The sequence below is a fragment of the Pseudorca crassidens genome, chromosome 13 (genome assembly GCF_039906515.1).
Source record: "Pseudorca crassidens isolate mPseCra1 chromosome 13, mPseCra1.hap1, whole genome shotgun sequence".
NCBI classification, from domain to species: domain Eukaryota; kingdom Metazoa; phylum Chordata; class Mammalia; order Artiodactyla; family Delphinidae; genus Pseudorca; species Pseudorca crassidens.
This window is the reverse complement of record NC_090308.1, coordinates 65,688,628-65,706,568: the sequence shown is the minus strand read 5'-3', so window position 1 is coordinate 65,706,568 and position 17,941 is coordinate 65,688,628. Positions and strand designations below refer to the sequence as shown.

The 17,941-nt window shown below is 43.8% G+C and overlaps 1 long non-coding RNA gene across 2 annotated transcripts; it reads left to right on the top strand.

The window, feature by feature from the left end:
* Positions 1-1,418: 1,418 nt before the first annotated feature.
* On the top strand, positions 1,419-11,534 carry LOC137205042 (uncharacterized). Of its 2 annotated transcripts, none has more exons than XR_010933972.1 (4): positions 1,419-4,002; positions 7,288-7,416; positions 9,133-9,303; positions 9,927-10,362. It is a non-coding gene; the product is annotated as an uncharacterized lncRNA (long non-coding RNA). The 2 variants fall into 2 exon arrangements; XR_010933973.1 differs by lacking the exon at positions 1,419-4,002 and adding an exon at positions 11,291-11,534 and having other exon boundaries at positions 6,358-7,416; positions 9,927-10,640.
* The last annotated feature ends 6,407 nt before the right edge of the window (positions 11,535-17,941 follow it).

Below are 17,941 nucleotides of genomic sequence, written 5' to 3'. Positions count from 1 at the left end.
TATCTTTCAAAGTCCTTCCTGGTTTGGTAAATGGTAGCTTTGTTGTGTCTTTTGTTTTAATAAAGTAATGAAATTGTGCAGTTTAAAAGTTCACATGATACAAAAAGTTATTAAAAAAATACTGCCACATACACTACACAGACCAATCCCACTCTGCAGCAGCAACTATATTAAATTACAGTGGCAACTATATTAAATACTTTTAGCTGTTTCTTTTGATATTTACTTGTATGTTTCCTTTAAATAATATAGCTACCTCTTAACACTTTTAATTTTTTTTTTTTCTTTTTTTTTTTCGGTACGTGGGCCTCTCACTGTTGTGGCCTCTCCCGTTGCAGAGCACAGGCTCCGGATGGGCAGGCTCAGCGGCCATGGCTCACGGGCCCAGCCGCTCTGCGGCATGTGGGATCCTCCCGGATCGGCGCACGAACCCGTGTCCCCTGCATCGGCAGGCGGACTCCCAACCACTGCGTCACCAGGGAAGTCCACTTTTAACTATCTTTTGACTTACTATGGCAGATAATAGTTTTAGCTTTCATATAACCCCTTTACCCTCCCACCTACCCCATATATTTGTATTACAATTGTGGTTAAATCCATATTTAGTGTTTTCATTTTATGACTTTGTAACTATCGTTCACTGCTGAGTCAGAAAGCTACATTCTTTTATTTAGACATAATTGCCTCAATTTTTCATTGGCTTCATTTTCTTTGAACTTGATGGATTAATTTCCCTACAACTTCCTATAGTTTCTATATGGTTCAGCCATCTGAATAAGCCTTATTTCCATTATTTATCTGGAAAATCCTTAATAGTTCCTTCCTTTCTGCTCCAGCTGGACTGGTTGTTCTCTAGACTTATTACATATCTGCTACCTTGTGCATGGACAGCTTAAGAGGTGTATTAGTCAGGGCTCCCCAGAGAAACAAAACCAGTAGTGTGTGTGTGTGTGTGTGTGTGAGAGAGAGAGAGAGAGAGAGAGAGAGAGATTGAGAGGCTCACACAACTGTAGGACTGGCAAGTCCAAAATCCAAGAGCAGGCCAGCGGGCTGGAGACCCAGGCAAGAATTGATGGTGCCTTTCAATTCCCAAGGCAGTCTGGAGGCAGAATTCCCTCTTCCTCAGGGACCTTAGTCTATTTTCTCTTAAGGCCTTCAACTGACTGGATGAGGCCCACCCACATTATGGAGGGTAATCTGCTTTACTCAAAGTCTATTGATTTAGATGTTAGCCTCATCTAAAAAAATCTTCTCAACAATATCTACAGTGGCATTTGACCAAATATCTGGGTGCTATGGCCTGGACAAGTTGACACGTAAAATTAACCATCACAAGGGGGCAACTAAGAACGTAAGGAATCATCACTCAAATTTTGAAGTCTCTTTTTCTGTGTGAGAGTTCCTTTCCAGTACCTCTCAAATTCTGGCCATTCCAGCAGCCTCAAGTTTCCATCTGTTATTTCCTCTACCCTGAGAGTCCATCACTGATTTCTATTTGGGCTTGATTTCTAGGTGCCAGTTTGGAAAGTGGTCTTAGGATGAATGTCAGATGCACTTTGTGTGTTTCTCTGCATTGGTTGCCATCCAATGTCTGAAAAGAGTTGTTGTATTTGTTCGGGGTTTATAGCTGTTTATGGTAGGAGGATGAGTACAATATCAGGTACTGTTTTATAGCAAGACTAGAAGCCTGGTTGGGCTTCTTAACAAGCCCTCAAATGAGCTTTCTGTTCCCAGTCATGCCCCTACAATCTGTTCTCCACCCAGAACCGAGTGGTCTCACAAAAATTTAAGCTGGATCGTAACACTCACCCTGGCCTACCAAGTCCACCACGACCTAAGGTCTGCCTTTCTCTGCAATCGTCAGAATCTTTGTAACTCCTCTCCACCTTCAGCCACACCAGCCTTCTCTCTCTCTTCCTTGAATAAGGTTCCTGCTTTAAGACTCTGCATCATCTAATAGAGCACATGATGTATTCTTTCCCCCCATTATCTCGTGGTTGATTCATTATTGCCATTCAAATCTCAGCACAGACATCACCTTCCCTGACCAGCCAATTTAAGCAGCCCCCAAGACATGTCCCATCCCTGTTTTATTCTCTTCATAGGACTTCACCACTAACTGTTCATTTCTGAGCTATTTTCAGAAACTTTTCTTGTTCATTTTTGTGTCAATTTTCAGTCCCCTTCCACTACAGTGTAACTCCATGAAAGCAGGAAGCTAGCCTGAATTGTTCACTGCTGTAACCTCAGAGCAGTGCCTGGCACAATACAGATTCTTGATCAAATCAAAATGTTTCAATGAATGAGTAAACCTGGACAGATCCAAGGCTGGGGCTACCTGTCATGTTGTAACAAGCATGTTAATTAACAGGAATTTGTTTTGGCTGCCATTTGTGTGGCTTCAAATTTGGAAGGAAGCTCTAAAAACGATATTGCCTTCCTTGGTCTGGAATTAAGCAACACTTTTTTGTGTGTGAGTTTGCCGTGTGTCATGACATTATTTTGAGTGTCTGCTATGTGTCTTCACCAGAAAAGATGTTAAGAGCACAGCCTTTGGAGTGAAACCAGACTGGATATCAATCTTGTTTTGCCACATTCTAGCTATGTCATTTGGGACAAGTTAATCTAAGCCTCAGTTTCCCCATCTGTGAAATAGGATGATAATAATCCTTATCTCCGAAGAGTTTTGTGGAGGCTAAATTAAATAATGTGTGTAATTTATTTAGAATTGTATTTTGTCACTGCATTTTGAATGTTCCAAATATAATTAGTGTTATCCTTAAGTATTATTAGTTTATGTGATGGCAGTATTTTGTGGGATGAACAGAAGAAGTGCTGGGGTGGTGAGAGATAAAGCACTATGCCTAAAGGCACATTTTCCAGAAAGATTTCCCCATAACCACCTGCTCTGGTTACTTCTTTGCTTCATGCATTCATCACATACATATGGCATGTTGGTACTTGGCTCTTCCTAGATGTTATTTTTTCTTTTCCTTAAACTTCATCATTGGTGCTGCCATGCCCTTCTCTCTTTTTAAGAATTAAGAAATGTTCAGTTTAATGATATATTCTCTTCTATCCTAGTTCCCTCTTCCACTAGCAACTGTTCTAAAATATTTAATGTGTATTGCTTAGCTTTTAAGTATTCTTGTAAAATGTGTACTAGTCTGTTTGCATGTACTCCTGTGTTGTTATTTAGCACTCTGTTTCTCACATTTGTTTCACCAAGCACCATTGTTTATTTATATTTTATTTTTTGCTTTGCACACGTTGCTATGCACCTATCTACTCTGTGTTTCTTAAGGATGCTCCGAGGTGGGAATTTATGCATTTTACCTATTCAATCCCCCACTGATTCCCAGAGTACCTTCAGTTCCCCACCAGCAACGGCAAAGAAAGCCCCCGTGCACGTCGCTTTGTAGCTTGTGTTGGAAATTTCTTTAGGCTATGTTTCAAGGAGTGGAATTATTAAGATAGAGAATGAAACTGTGTGTTCCTTGTTAATGGTTCTTCAGTATCTCCTTCTGGGTATGTGTTGTATATCCCTAATTAGCTTGTGAGCGATGGGGTCAAATTTTAGACCTTAAAACAAAAAATAGCAAAGAGAAATCAGGTCCAACACTGGGATAAGTAGAGACTCAAAGTGGCATGTGGAACACAAGAAGAATCATTCCACTTCTGTGTGACTATAGAAATACAAGTAGGGAAATTATGCCACTTACTTGCTATTTTTATAGCCCATCCACAAGAGGATTTGCTGGCATGACTTGTACGGCATGTGGAGAGTCCAAAACACAATTATCCAAAAGAAGAAGAAATTAACACCAGAAAGAATCCAGGAACAAATGGGTTGTGACTGGTTGGTGTACACCCCTCACAAGGCAGAGTGGGCATGATCTTGTACTCGGTTTTAACACTTTATTCTAATCTGCAATCCTATAGAGTCATAAAATCACCAGTGTCCAAGAAGCTGCAGAGGACAGAGGGAATTCAGCTCTAGAGGTAGATTAATTCCTTTTTTCCTCTTCTATTGTGACAATCTTCAAACTTTAGAAAAGTTGCAAGAATAATACAATTAACACTTTTCTACCCTTCAGCAAAATTCACAAAGTGTTAATATTTTGCCATATTTTTTCTGTCTCTATTTGTCTGTCTGTCTGCTTGCATGCCTGCTTGTCTGTCTATCTATCACCTACCATTGGAATGTTCCCTTATATATCTTCAGCATTTCTTTCCTAAGAACAAGAGCATTCTCACCAATAACCACAAATTTAACACTGGCACAAAGCTATTATCCAAAATGCAATCCATATTCCAATGTCTAGAAGAGGGTTCAACAAACGTTTTCTATAAAGAGCCAGATAGTAAACATTTTTGACTTTGCAGGTCAGACAGTCTCTGTGGCAGCTACTCAGCTCTGCTGTGGTTGGGCAGAAGCAGCCACAGACAATACATAATGCAGCGGGTGTGGTGTGATGGGGTCCCAATAAAACTGTATTTACAAAAACAGGTGGAATGCACTGTGGTGACTTGAATGGGAAGGAAGTCCAAAAGGGAGGGGATATAGGTATACGTATAGCTGATTCTCTTCTCTGTACAGTAGAAACTGACACAACATTGTAAAGCAACTATACTCCAATAGAAATTAATTTTAGGGGCTTCCCTGGTGGCGCAGTGGTTGAGAGTCCGCCTGCCGATGCAGGGGACGCGGGTTCGTGGCCCGGTCCAGAAGGATCCCACGTGCCGCGGAGCGGCTGGGCCCGTGAGCCATAGCCACTGAGCCTGCGCGTCCGGAGCCTGTGCTCTGCAACGGGAGAGGCCACACAGTGAGAGGCCCACGTACAGTAACGACAACAACAACAAAAAATTAATTTTAAAAATGTGGTTGGTTGATCTAGACTCTTTTTTTTAAAGAATTGGTGCAAGGTTATATTTTAGAGTTAGTAAATCTCACAGTTCAAGGTAGATGTCAGAGGTCATTCTTGGTTTTGAGAAGGTTTTCCATGAATTGAATTACTCAGCTAGTGTCATCGTACCACTTAGATTTTCTTCATTTCTATTAATTATTTGAAAAACATCGATACCTACCATAAATATTGCACACTTTATCTTCTTCCAGTGTTCTTTTCTTCAATTGTGGTAAAATACACATAACATAAATCCAACCATTTGAATCATTTTTAAGTGTATGGTTCAGTAGCATGAAGTCCATTCACACTGTTGTATAATCATCACCTGTATCCATCTCCAGAGACATTCCATCTTCTTCATCTGAAATGAAGTACCCATTAAAAATTTAACTCTCGGGCTTCCCTGGTGGCACAGTGGTTGAGAGTCCGCCTGCCGATTCAGGGGACACGGGTTCGTGCCCCGGTCCAGGAAGATCCCACATGCCGCGGAGCGGCTGGGCCCGTGAGCCATGACCGCTGAACCTGCCCATCCGGAGCCTGTGCTCCGCAATGGGAGAGGCCACAACAGTGAGAGGCCCGCGTACCGCAAAGAAAAGAAAAGAAATTTAACTCTCCATTCTCCCCTCTCCCCTCAGCCTCTGACAACAACAATTCTACTTTCCGTCTGTATGAATTTGACTATTCTAGGTGCCTCATATAAATGAAATCATACACTGCCCTTATATGTCTGGCTTATTCACTTAGCATAATGTCTTCAAGGTTCATCTATGTTGTAGCATGTGTGAAAATTTCCTAACTTTTTAAGGCTGAATAATATTTCCTTGTGTGTGTATACCACACTTTGTTTATCCATTCATCTGTTGATCGACACCTGGGTTGCTTCTACCTTTGGCTATTGTGACTAGTGCTGCTATGAACATGGGCTCTAGACTCATCCTTAAGGCAGTCATTTTCTTTCTGTCTAGGAGCTACACAGCGGGGATAGGAACTAACAGCAGATAGGGACCTAAAGGGTCATATTTAGCCTAATAGCGTCATTTAGAAATTAGCTCAATAGAAGATATCAACACAAACAACCAAGTCATCTCCCTGTGCATTCCCTTCCTTCAGGGCTTTCTCATTTCTTGCCTGGACATCGCAATAGCCTTGTACTGCCACTAGAGTGATCTATATAAATGCAAAATTGATCACATCCCTCCTCTGCTTAAGACTTTTAAAAAATATTTAAATCCACTTTATTGTTATTTACTTTTCCCTTTTCTTTTTAACATCTTTATTGGAGTATAATTGCTTTACAATGGTGTGTTAGTTTCTGCTTTATAACAAAGTGAATCAGCTATACATTACATATATCCCCATATCTCTTCCCTCTTGCATCTCCCTCCCTCCCACCCTCACAATCCCACCCCTCTAGGTGGTCACAAAGCACCGAGCTGATCTCCCTGTACTATGAGGCTGCTTCCCACTAGCTATTGGTTTTACGTTTGGTAGTGTATATATGTCCATGCCACTCTCTCACTTCGTCCCAGCTTCCCCTTCCCCTTCCCTGTGTCTTCAAGTCCATTCTCTACGTGCTTAAGACTTTTCTGTAGCTCCCTATTTCTTACAAGACACAGTCTAAAGGCCTTAGCCTTGCATATCAGGCCCGCAGTGTCCTAGCTCTTACCTCTCTCCCCATCCTTACCTCCTGCCACTTCCAACTTGTCACTTTTTATGTCAGCAACACTGAGATGCTTATCTCCTCCTCCAAAGTAAATAAAAACAATAAATGATGCTGTTTGGTGTCCCTATGCCTTTGCTCACTGTGTTTCTTCCATCTGCCTGGAAAGCCCTTCCTCCCTTTTCATCCTGGGTTATACCCACTCATCCTTCAAGATTAAACTTCAGCAATAATGCTTTCAGGAAGTGTACCCCCGACATGCTCCCACCCCTTCTCCCTCCAGCCTGTGTGCCCCAGGGCATCCTAGGTTTATGCATGCCCTAGCATCGTATTGAAGTTATCTCTATAAGTTTGTCTCTCCGGGTGACTTAACCTCCTAAAGGATAGGGCCATGCTTTAGTCATCTTTCCACTCCTGGTGCCCAGAGGAAGGTCAGGTGTCTAGTAGGGGCTTCATAATGTTTTCTGAATGGAACAAAAGCACAGGTTCTTAGAAGGGCATACTAACTGCTCTGTGAGCTGCTCCAGTGAGCCTTAGCGGCCTCATTCCCTGCTATCCCAGTCTCTCTTCTGTCCCTGTGCCGTAACCACACCTAATTCCAATGCTTTCCTAAGTAAGCCCTGAAATTCCATGCCTCTCGGCCAATGCTCATTACCAGCTCTGGAATTCGCTACACCTCCCTTCCTAAGGCACTCCTATTCATCTTTCAATACGCAGCCTAAACGTCTTCTGTTCTCAGAAGCTGCCTCTGAGATCCCTGATTCTGCCGGACAGAGGAATCTTCCATTTTTCTGCTCTCCATAGCACGGACTAGCCCTATTACAGAGAACATTACAACATTACATTGTAAGTAACTTATGTATCTGTCTTTTTTCATAGACTGCTTTGAGTTAAGGGACTCTGTTTTATTTATCTTTCTGTTTCCAAAGCCTAGTACACTGCCAGGCACATAAGAGGTGTTCAATAAATGCTGGATCAATAAATGGGTGAATAAATGGCCGTAGACATTTGATGCGCGGGCACAGAGAGAATCTGATTCAGTTTGTGTTCACATCAGGATAATGTGGCCTAATTCAGCGTCTGGGGCTCAGATGCTAAAAGCATTATCTCTCCCCCCAATATAGCCATTTGTGTTTGAGCCCTGTCCCACCAGAAATTTACATAGGGGTGGAGGGGCTTGCCCCTGGCTCTACAAAGGAGAAATGAGGACATAAAACTGACTGCTGGCCTGCAGCGTCCCAGATGAGTTTGAGGGAGAGGATAGTAGGGCCTCTGGCGAGAGACTCAGCATAGGAAGGACGGGTCTGAAGAGATGAGCTGGTCACCTTGTGAGGGCTGATCTGGGGAAAGATACTAGCAGCTCTGCAGAAGCAGCCACCTGTTGCCAAGGGAGAGCTTTGGGGAAATGGCTGCAAACATGGCAACTGAAAGAGCTGTGATATTCAGTCGAAGCGCTGTGATATCTGGGGCCCAAGCAATGGTGCTGTGGGTCTTCTCTGGAGGCAATAAGAGGGAGGGACATCTCCACTCATCACCAGAAACCACGCTAGCCAGGAAAATTGTCAAAGGTCTACCCTGGGGTTGGTGAAGGGGGGTGGCTGTGTGTTGGAGGAGATGGTGATAGCGGTGACAGCAAGGCATGAGGGTCAGTGAACAGGTGGCTCGGTTGTAACCTTACGGTTACAGCATTAACCATAGCATTACGGAACGCTGGCCAAGCAGGCTGCCGGGTGGGCCAGTGACCAGGGAATCTGGCATAGAAGGCTCTGTTTGGGTTTCTGCAGCCACTGCCTGGGGATGGTAATGGAGACTTGTTCATGGATACTTGCAGACAGCTCTGGAGAAGTTCTGAAATATTTGGAAAGCTACTCTGGAAAAGACTGGAAGCAACGGGGGCTTGAAGCCCTTGTCACTTAGGCCTAATTGTAAATATGACCTCTTTTGGTTTCTGCAGGTTGGTGAAACCAGGGCACAGTGATTAGACAGATAAATACAATCTCTAATTATTTAGGTGAAAAGGTGTTACTGCAGGAGGAAGCTATCCCCCGTGATGGGCAGGGCCAGGGTGGCCCAGCCACCTGGGCCTTTTCACACGGAGCATCCTGTTTTGTGGCTGCTTGGTTATGTTGGCTCCTGCCGATGAAGTTTGTAAAGCAGGGGTCCCCACCCCCTGGGCCGTGGACTGGTACCTGTCCATGGCCTGTTAGGAACCGGGCCGCACAGCAGGAGGTGAATGGCGGGCGAGCGAAGCTTCATTTGTATTTACAGCTGCTCCCCGTCGCTCGCATTACCGCCTGGGCTCCGCTTCCTGTCAGGTCAGCGGCGGCAGCGGAGGCAGCGGCGGCAGCGGCGGCGTTAGATTCTCATAGGAGCGTGGTGAACCCTACTGTAAACTGCATGCAACGTATCTAGGCTGCACACTCTTTATAAGAATCTAATGCCCGATGATCTGAGGTGGAGCTGAGGCGGTGATGCTAGCGCTGGGGAGTGGCTGCAAATACAGATTATCATCAGCAGAGAGGTTTGACTGCACTGAGACCATAATAAATCGACTGCTTGCAGACTCATATCAAAACCCTATCAGTGAGTGGGAAGTGACAATTAAACTGCACCTTGCGGACTAGACTGGACATAAGCAACACACTTCAGGTGTCACTGTCTCCCATCGCCCCCAGATGGGACCATCTAGTTGCAGGAAAACAAGGTCCGGGCTCCCACTGATTCTGCATTATGGTGAGTTGTATAACTATTTCATTATATACTACAATGTAATAATAACAGAAATAAAGTGCACAATAAATGTAATGTGCTTGAATCATCCCCAAACCATCCCCCCACCCCTGGTCCATGGAAAAACTCTCTTCCGCGAAACCAGTCCCTGGTGCCAGAAGGGCTGGAGACTGCTGTTGTAAAGGGCCTTGAGTTCAGAGTTCCCCAGTCTGATGGGCTGTCCACTGGCAGGGGCATCCCAAAGGCTGCACCTAACTCCCCCACCCATCCAGGAAGCCTGGGAGCATCATTCCCCTCACCCAAACCCAGGCCCCCAGCCAGCGATCAGCCAGCCTCCTCTCCTCGCCTTCAGCTTTGCCTGCAGATCACCTTCCTGCATCCATTTCCCTCACACCCTGAGCCCTGTGAACTTGAACTGCAGTAAGGTTGAACCACAGACCAAAAGCCTAAACATCCTGACCACAAAATCGCATAAACTGTCGGCTCAGCTCCTTGGGAAGCGGTGGGCATGACTCTGTTCACCAGATTAAAGATCTGATGGAATTCATCTCTGAGGAGTGTGTTGAAGGAGACAGAAACAGAGTGGACCAGAGAACTAATGAGATGTTTTCCTCCCCACTTTCCAGGATTTGTAACAAAACGTGTTCAACAAGTTGAATGAAAGAAAGAAAGCAAAAAAGAAAGAACGGAAGGAAGGAAGAAAGGAAGGAAGGAAGGAAGAAGAAAAAGAGAGAGAGAAAGAAAGAAAGAAAGAAAGAAGGAAAAAGAAAGGAGAAAAGGAGGGAAGGAGGGAAGAAAAGAATCAGACATTTCCCTTTGTCCCTTACTGTGGGGATTACTCCATTTGTAGAGAAGTGAGTTATTGTAAACTTCAAGTGCGCACTTGGGGATCTACGCTTCTGAGAAGATCTGAGCTCTTCCCATAAAGAGCTAAAAGGGACGTGTGACAAGACCAGTGAACGCTGGGACTGAATGACTTGAAAGAGATATCTTTCTGCTTTAATTTTTTTCTCCACCCACTAACTCCACATTTAAGAAAAAAAATCTTTTTTTTTTTTTTTTTGAGACTATACCAGACTAGTTAATAGAACAGGATAATTCTGGATACAAGGCTCTGCAAAATCGGAGCATATAATGAGAGACATTTGAATGGATGTCATTGTCTTTCACAAAGCGTGCTTTTGTCTCATTGTTTGCACCTAAGAGTTCTTGCAAAACAACGGGCTTTGAAAGTGCAAGATATGCTGCTTAACTCTTGACGAGCTGACAGACATCACACATTTTCCAGGAGGATTGTGACTGGAGCTTCAATCATATTTCTCCCCCCCAGTTTCTGTGCAGTAAGTGTGACAATTAGAACTATTAGCTGACTATCCTCACCCAGTTCCAGTCGTGCCAGAAGGAACTAAAAATGCCCTGTAGTCAAACTGTAGACGGTCCTGCTTCTGAGGAGCCTGGGCTGAGGGTAGCTAGGGGCGATAATATCACCCACAGAAACAACAGCCAGACTCCCCCCAAAACCATTTCATGAAACTTCCTTCATCTGAAAAGACTGAGACCTTTTACGATACTACACTTTGGGTGAAACAAACAACAAAAAAAGGCCATTTCTAAAAATAGCCAGCTTTTGTAGACTATATTTAGTCATGTTTCTACTTGGTAAAAATATCAGAATGCATTTTGGCAGAAATTTTCACCGTGCTTTTTTTTTTTCTTTCACTTCCTCTTATTTAAACTTCTCTGATGACACAAACATTAAGGATATGATCAGAAAACCCGAGGAGCTCTTCTCGGGTCATGTGGCTATTCACTTAACAAAAATTTATTGAGGACAAGCCTCTGCTTTGAATCCGTTTTCTTTACAGTCTTTTGTTCTTGGAGTTCTCCAGGGAATCTCCACACGGAAGGAAAAAAGGTGGCTGGACTCTTTAACGCGTTATAGGGCGGTGCATATGAAACAAAGCAGTTCATCCAAGTACCTGTTTTGCAGGGTTCCTGTGAGCTTGGAATGCCACGATACATGTGCAGCATTTAATCAGAGTTTGGCAAGAGGTGAGCGCTCAGTAAACGTTCGCTATGTTTATTAGTAGTAGTAGCAGTATTTGCAGAGAGTACACACAACTATATTTGCATACACATGTACGCTTTATGTCATAAAGTTGAAATAATAGTCTTTTTTTTAGCATCGAAGTATCCAACGATGCTTATTACTCAATAGATCCAAACTGAAGCAAGAGCTGCCTTCCTTTTCGTTTTCCTTTGTGATGAAATATACACAACATAAAATTTACATTTTAGCCGTTTTTAAGTGTGCAGTTCAGTGGCATTAAGTACATTCCCATAGTCGTGTAACCGTCACCACCATCCATCTCCAGAATATTTTTATCTTCCCCAACTGAAACTCTGGATCCCACCCTATCTTCCCTCCCCCCAGCCCCTGGCAACCACTCTTCTACTTACTGTCTATGAATTTCTCTACTGTAGGTGCCTCATGTAAGTGGAATCATACACTGTCCTTTTATGTCTGGCTTGTTTCACTTCGCATTATGTCTTCAAGGTTCATGTATGCTGGAGCATGTGTCAGAATTTCATTCTTTTTTAAGGCTGAATAAGGAGTCTTCATTTTAAAATTGAGGTATTTTAGGAAGACCATATGGCTATAGCTCACACAGGCAGTTATTCCCAATCCTCTCTTCTGCCTCCGAGGCCTCATTGTATGACTATTCTAACAAGATCTAAGGGCATGGGTTCCCCATGGTGTCTTTCCAACAGGAATGGCTTTGCCCTTGAACTTGGGAGTTAGACGGACAGACATGCATTTGTATCTGCCTTGTGCCGCTTAAGAAATTTAATGATCTTGAACATGCAGTTGGGTGAAACTATATGATGTTGTCCCTATTTGATAATTTTTAGGTACACAATGATAATTGTATATGGCTCAACCTAATTCTTTACCTCTCTGCTCCTCAGTTATCTTATGTTAAATATAAAGTTAAAAATAGTGCACGCCTTCTAGGGCTGGGAGAATAGGAGGACACAGTGTGGCTGCAGGGTGTCACCTGAGCTTGGCCGATGGGCACGGAGTGTGGGAGCCGCGTGGGAGCCTCGTGCGGCTACCTCCTTTGGGGAGAGGAGTCTCTCCTTGCCAGCCCAGGTTTTCAGGAGTTTCCTGCTGGCCTCTTTGGCCTCCTCTCCTGCACCTGATTATTGTACCTTTCATCAGCTCAAGGCCATGAGAGGCCACCTGGAATGAGGGCAGTTTTGCTGACACTTCATTTAAGAGGGCACAGCACTGGGAACCAAATAAACAGTTTCCTATCTTTATGGAATTAGTGTTCTAGTCAGGGAGGAAAAAACAAGGTAAGTAAGAAAAATACTTGGTATGTTAGGAAAACTGAGGGATGGGAGGGGGGTCTGAAGTGTCAGGTGACACTTTATTTATTTTTAATTTTTTTTTTTCTTGCGGTACGCGGACGTCTCACTGTTATGGCCTCTCCTGTTGCGGAGCACAGGCTCCAGGGCCATGACTCACCGGCCTAGCTGCTCTGCGGCATGTGGGATCTTCCCAGACTGGGGCACGAACCCGTGTCCCCTGCATCGGCAGATGGACTCTCAACCACTGCGCCACCAGGGAAACTCCAGGTGACACTTTAGATGAGAGAGAACACATGCCCTTGCTCTGAAGCAAGTTTGAATGTGGTCCTTCCTTCCAGGCTTTCCCCGTATCCATTCCCTCCCTCCCTCTTTCCCTCCCTCCCTCCTTTCTTCCTTCCCGTTTGGACCCTGGGCAGCTCTCTTGGCTTACTTGAAACTCCTGTACAAGGGTGGCTGCATGCTGACTCTGCAGAGTTCCCTAACTCAGAAATTCTGTGACAAGGCTGCCCTCATCCCAGGCCTCCTATGGGCTGCTCCTGTTGCATTTGGCTGCCCAGCTCAGCGTCCATTATCCATGGGGCCGTCTTGGGCTTTACTATCGTTCTCTCTGCCTTTTACCCTTTCATAACCCAAAGACTCCAAACAACTCCTACCCGAGCCCTTCCATCTCCTTGCCAACCAATTGCCTTCCAGAATCTCAGGGCATTACAGGGCCACACCATCAGCAAAACAGTAACACTTCCTCATCTGAGCTGTCAGTTTCCCCCCCTCTTGCCCAATCCAGGGTAATTTATGGGAAAGGTTTTCCACTGTTTCTCCCACAATTCTCCAAGGCCTAAAAACTACTTGATGGAAAACACAGATAAGATCACAAAAATTAATCTATTCAAACATGTGTATTTCAATACTGCTTTTTACATAATGTGCATGGTTTATTCTTTTTTATTATGAAGCTCATACTCCAGGCAGAGAACTGTGGGTCTGCGGGGAGGGCTGGGGGCAGCGTGACAATGCTCTGCTTCCCACCCCAGGACTCATAGGTTGTTCTTGGACTTGAGATGAGCCATAATGAGCCGTGACCTTGTCCTTGGGATCCTTCCTCTTAGGTTCGCCACTGACTCAGGCTTTCACTCAGAAAATGCTGCCTCATCCCTAATGGCTGCTCAATCAGGAAAATATTATTTTCAGATGTTTTAAATTTGTGCAGTGGGAAACATATGTCCTGCCATATGGACACAATAGGAGCTAGTTAAGGCCAGAGTGGAAACCAGGATTGGGAGTTCTCTTTTTTTCTGTTTTTGAAGTCAGACCCTGCAGGCCAGATTTCCCCAACCAGCAGTCTAAGCTGTGCTTTAAATTAGAGCACGTGTGCATCAGAGAGAAATGTGTACACAAAAAGGCAACGGCAAACCCCTCGCCCTCACCAGCAATACGTCCAATTAGGGGAGCTGCTGCGCTGCTGCTGCAGCCGCATCTGGAAATCAAGTCACAGACAACCTTGCAAATCCTCCAAAGTCATGTGCACCATGATGTAGAAGGTTAAATGTATCTATCTGCCCTCTAAGACAGTTGCACTAAAGCTGCACGTGTGGAAATTTTACTGGCATACTTTTAACCATTAGTTTTGAAAATAAAGCTCTTAGAATTACAGTAGTAACAGTGTTGGGCTTTCACATTTGATCTGAGAAAGAAATGAAGGGGACACTACAATATAAAAAAAATGGCATTTGCTTATCAATCACTGGGTCACTCATCAAGTGCCTTCTTTGCATGCAGTCCTGAGCTGGGCTCTGCGGAGGAAAGATGTGTATGACAAAGTCCCGCTCACATGAAAAGCTTCCAATCCACTTTACTCTTCCCCTGGCTTTTCCTTTCAGAACCGCTTGGCTTCATTTATTGAGCTGCTCCACATACCAGGCATTGTGTGATGAGCTCTTTTGGGAGTGGAGGAGACAGGTGAGAAAACAGAGAGCTGCCTTCCGTGAGCTCAGAGCTCTGGTTTAGGTCGCCGTGGAATGTGAAGGGAGCTCAGGGGAGGTCATACAGACAGGACATAAGGTCAGAGAAGGCTTCCCAGAGGACATGGCCCTCGAGTTGCATCTGAGAAGTTTGCCTGAAGTGCATTCACTCACGGTGTGTTAAGGTAGTGATGCTTGGGTCTGTCTTCATCCATGATTCTGGGTTGGCAGCTGAGCTAACATCAGACTTGCCTTCCCTGGAGGCTGTGGGCAGTGGAGCCATGTGCCTCAATCCGCCTTAGCCAACAGGAGGATCTGCTTCCAAGATCTGCCCCAACGCCACACCCCACAGAATTCCCCTTCCCAGTCTGAGAGGGAGGCATCGCTACTCTCAGCTCATTTGCAGAGCAAAGACATCAGAAGGATTTTAAGTCCGAGGAATGGCTGCTCTTTCCCAGCTCAGCCCCTTTCAAGTGACTTGGGTGTCCTCTTCCCTCCTTTCCCATCACAATGACCACTGAGAATCTCAGTATGACAGACTTTCAATGGACAACATATTAACGGACTATTGGAGGGAGGCCGTTTCCTCAAGGGAGAGGTGGCAGGTGATGCTGTAGGGATGAGGGCAGAGGGGGATGGGGATGGGCTCTGCAACACTAGACTGAATCGTGTGGACAATGGGAAGTCCTTGCTTGTTCTTATCCATGGAGCTAACATGATGAAAACATGGAGTTTTAGGAAAATAGCTCAATGATGAGATGTAGGATGGAGTGGGCAAAGAAAAAGACTAGAGACAGGCAGACAAACTAGGGTAATAGTGAATTGGTCAAGTTTAGTGTAATAACAGCGTTGGCCTTGGAATAGGAAAAAAAGGGTAAAGCAAAGGAAGAGTTGGAAAGACTTGGAGGGAGGCAGGAGAGCATGTAGTAAGAGAAAACACAGCAGTCAGTGGTGATGGGTTCATGAAGATAATTAATCTGATTTAGTATAGACGGAGGGATTGCTGTTATTGAGCTGCAGTAACACAGATTCTTGTGCTAAAAATAATGGCTATATATTGAGTCTGACCATATGCTTTAAGACTGGGCATTTGTCTTTCCCAGTTTTTCTTCTCTTCATGTCTTAAGGTTCCCTGGCCTTGGGCTATGCTCCTCCCTGTCTTCATGCAAGCACGCCTATTCTCTATCTATCCTTTGGTAACAGGCATTAAGGGCTTGGGCCAGAAACAGGAAGACAAGCAAAAGTAGTTATAACCTAGAAACAAGGATTGAGATTTGCGTGGTCTTGATTATATGTATTTTAGTAAAATATGTGGCTTTGTTTTAATGTAGAGCTTGAAGGGTACATTTTTTAAATCCCAGACTCCTCTCTTCTTTGAAAAGTGGAATCAAATGAAAAACGATTTCAGGTTGAATTATGAAAAAAGCAATGCTGAAGTCTGAATTCACCAAAAGCTTGTTTTGAATGGTCAGATTATTTTGTAGACATTTTTGTGTCTATGGCCAGGAGGTTCCAGCCTCCAATCATGGCAATGGGGTTTCTAATATGTCCTTACTCTGAAACAGCGTGAGAGATTCTCGGTGCTCTCTAGGCCATTTGAAGTTTCTTTCCTGACATACCTCGGACAAGGTTCTTTCAGAGCACAGCTGCGGACTTTCCCAGCCCTCTAGCTTCAGCTTGATTTTGAAAGGTGGAGCTCCTTGAGCCCAGGCTTTGAGAACCAGGCATAGGATGTTTTGAGGTTATGAATGACATTCTGAATGCTTAGAACCCTTCAAGTGGAAAAGTCAGATCAGTCTCAAAGAACCAGCCATGTGATGATAGTCAACTTCTCCATGCAATTTCTCTCTGCCAAACCAACATTAAATCAGTGCTGGAAAAAAAAAAAAAAAAAAAAAGCTTCATGTCTTTGCTGCTTTTTCAGTTTCTGTCTGAAGCATTGGTTCTGTGTTAATCAAAGGCTCGTGGGAAACGTAACCGTCTGGTGCTGGTACTCAGAGTGGAAGAGCTGCAATTGATTAGAACATGGAGGGCTCCTTGTAAATGCTATAAATTTCATTGTTGGGTTAGTGTAAAGTTACAAAAATAAGATACAGTAGCCCCTCCTTATCTGAGAGAAATAAGTTCCAAGACCCCCAGTGCATGCCTGAAACCCGGATTGTACTCAACCCTATATATGTCATGGTTTTTTTCTATACATACATACCTATGATACAATTTAATTTATAAAGTAAGGACAGTAAGAGATTAACAGCAATAACTAATAGTAAAGTAGAACAACTATAACAATATACTAACTGTAATAAAAGTTATAAGGGTCACTTGAGCACAAGCATTGCAATACCACGACAGTTGATCTGACAACCCAGATGGTTACTAAATGACTAATGGGTGGGTAGAGAATACAGTGTGGGTATGGGCTGGACAGAGAGATGATTCACCACTGCTGGGCAGGGCAGAGGGGGACAGCATCACATTTCTTCAGGCTCCTCAGGATGGAGTGCAATTTACAACTGAAACTAACACAGCATGGTTAATCAACCATACTCCAGTATAAAAAGAAATTTAAAAAAAAAAAGGAAATCTGAAAAAAACCTTATTGTTTATTTCTGGAATTTTCCATTTAATATTTCGGACCTCGGTTGACCCTGAGTAACTGAAACCACGGAAAGCAAAACTGCGGATAAAGGGAAACTGCTGTACCTAAGTCTGTATCCTCAAACATTCAGAGTTAGTATCCATCCTGTGGAGATGGAAAATTTGCGGAGGAAGAGGAGGGAATGCAATGAATGTTTAGCTGAAATAGGAAATAGATTAGACTCTGACTAAGCTGGTGTTTTTTTCCCCCACAGACCTCGTTTGGGTTAATCTTATATTTAATGCTTTTAATGTTAAATTATAGATAAACGGCCATTTGAAAACATTTATTGGATAGGATTTTCATACAAGATGGCAGAATGAAACAATTTGAACACATTCTTATTGCTCTATATTAACATAACGAATTTGAGATGTTGGGTCAACTCCTTTGAAAGAGAGCATAGAAAAAAAGGGAAAGAGACAAAGGCCACGCTCGGTGAGGCAACATTAAAACAGAGAACTCCCTTCACCTGGTCAATTATTTCAGGGCAAGAGATAAGGCTCCTCATTAAGAACTAGCGTCATAAAAAGTACTTTGTGAAAGGAAATTACACAGAAGGAAGAAAGGGAAAGCAGGAAGCAAGGGCTATGGAAAACGTTTCTCCATTTTTCTAATTATTCACTTCATTTCCTGGAAAGGAATGGCTGCCCACTGGTGGGTTGGTCTA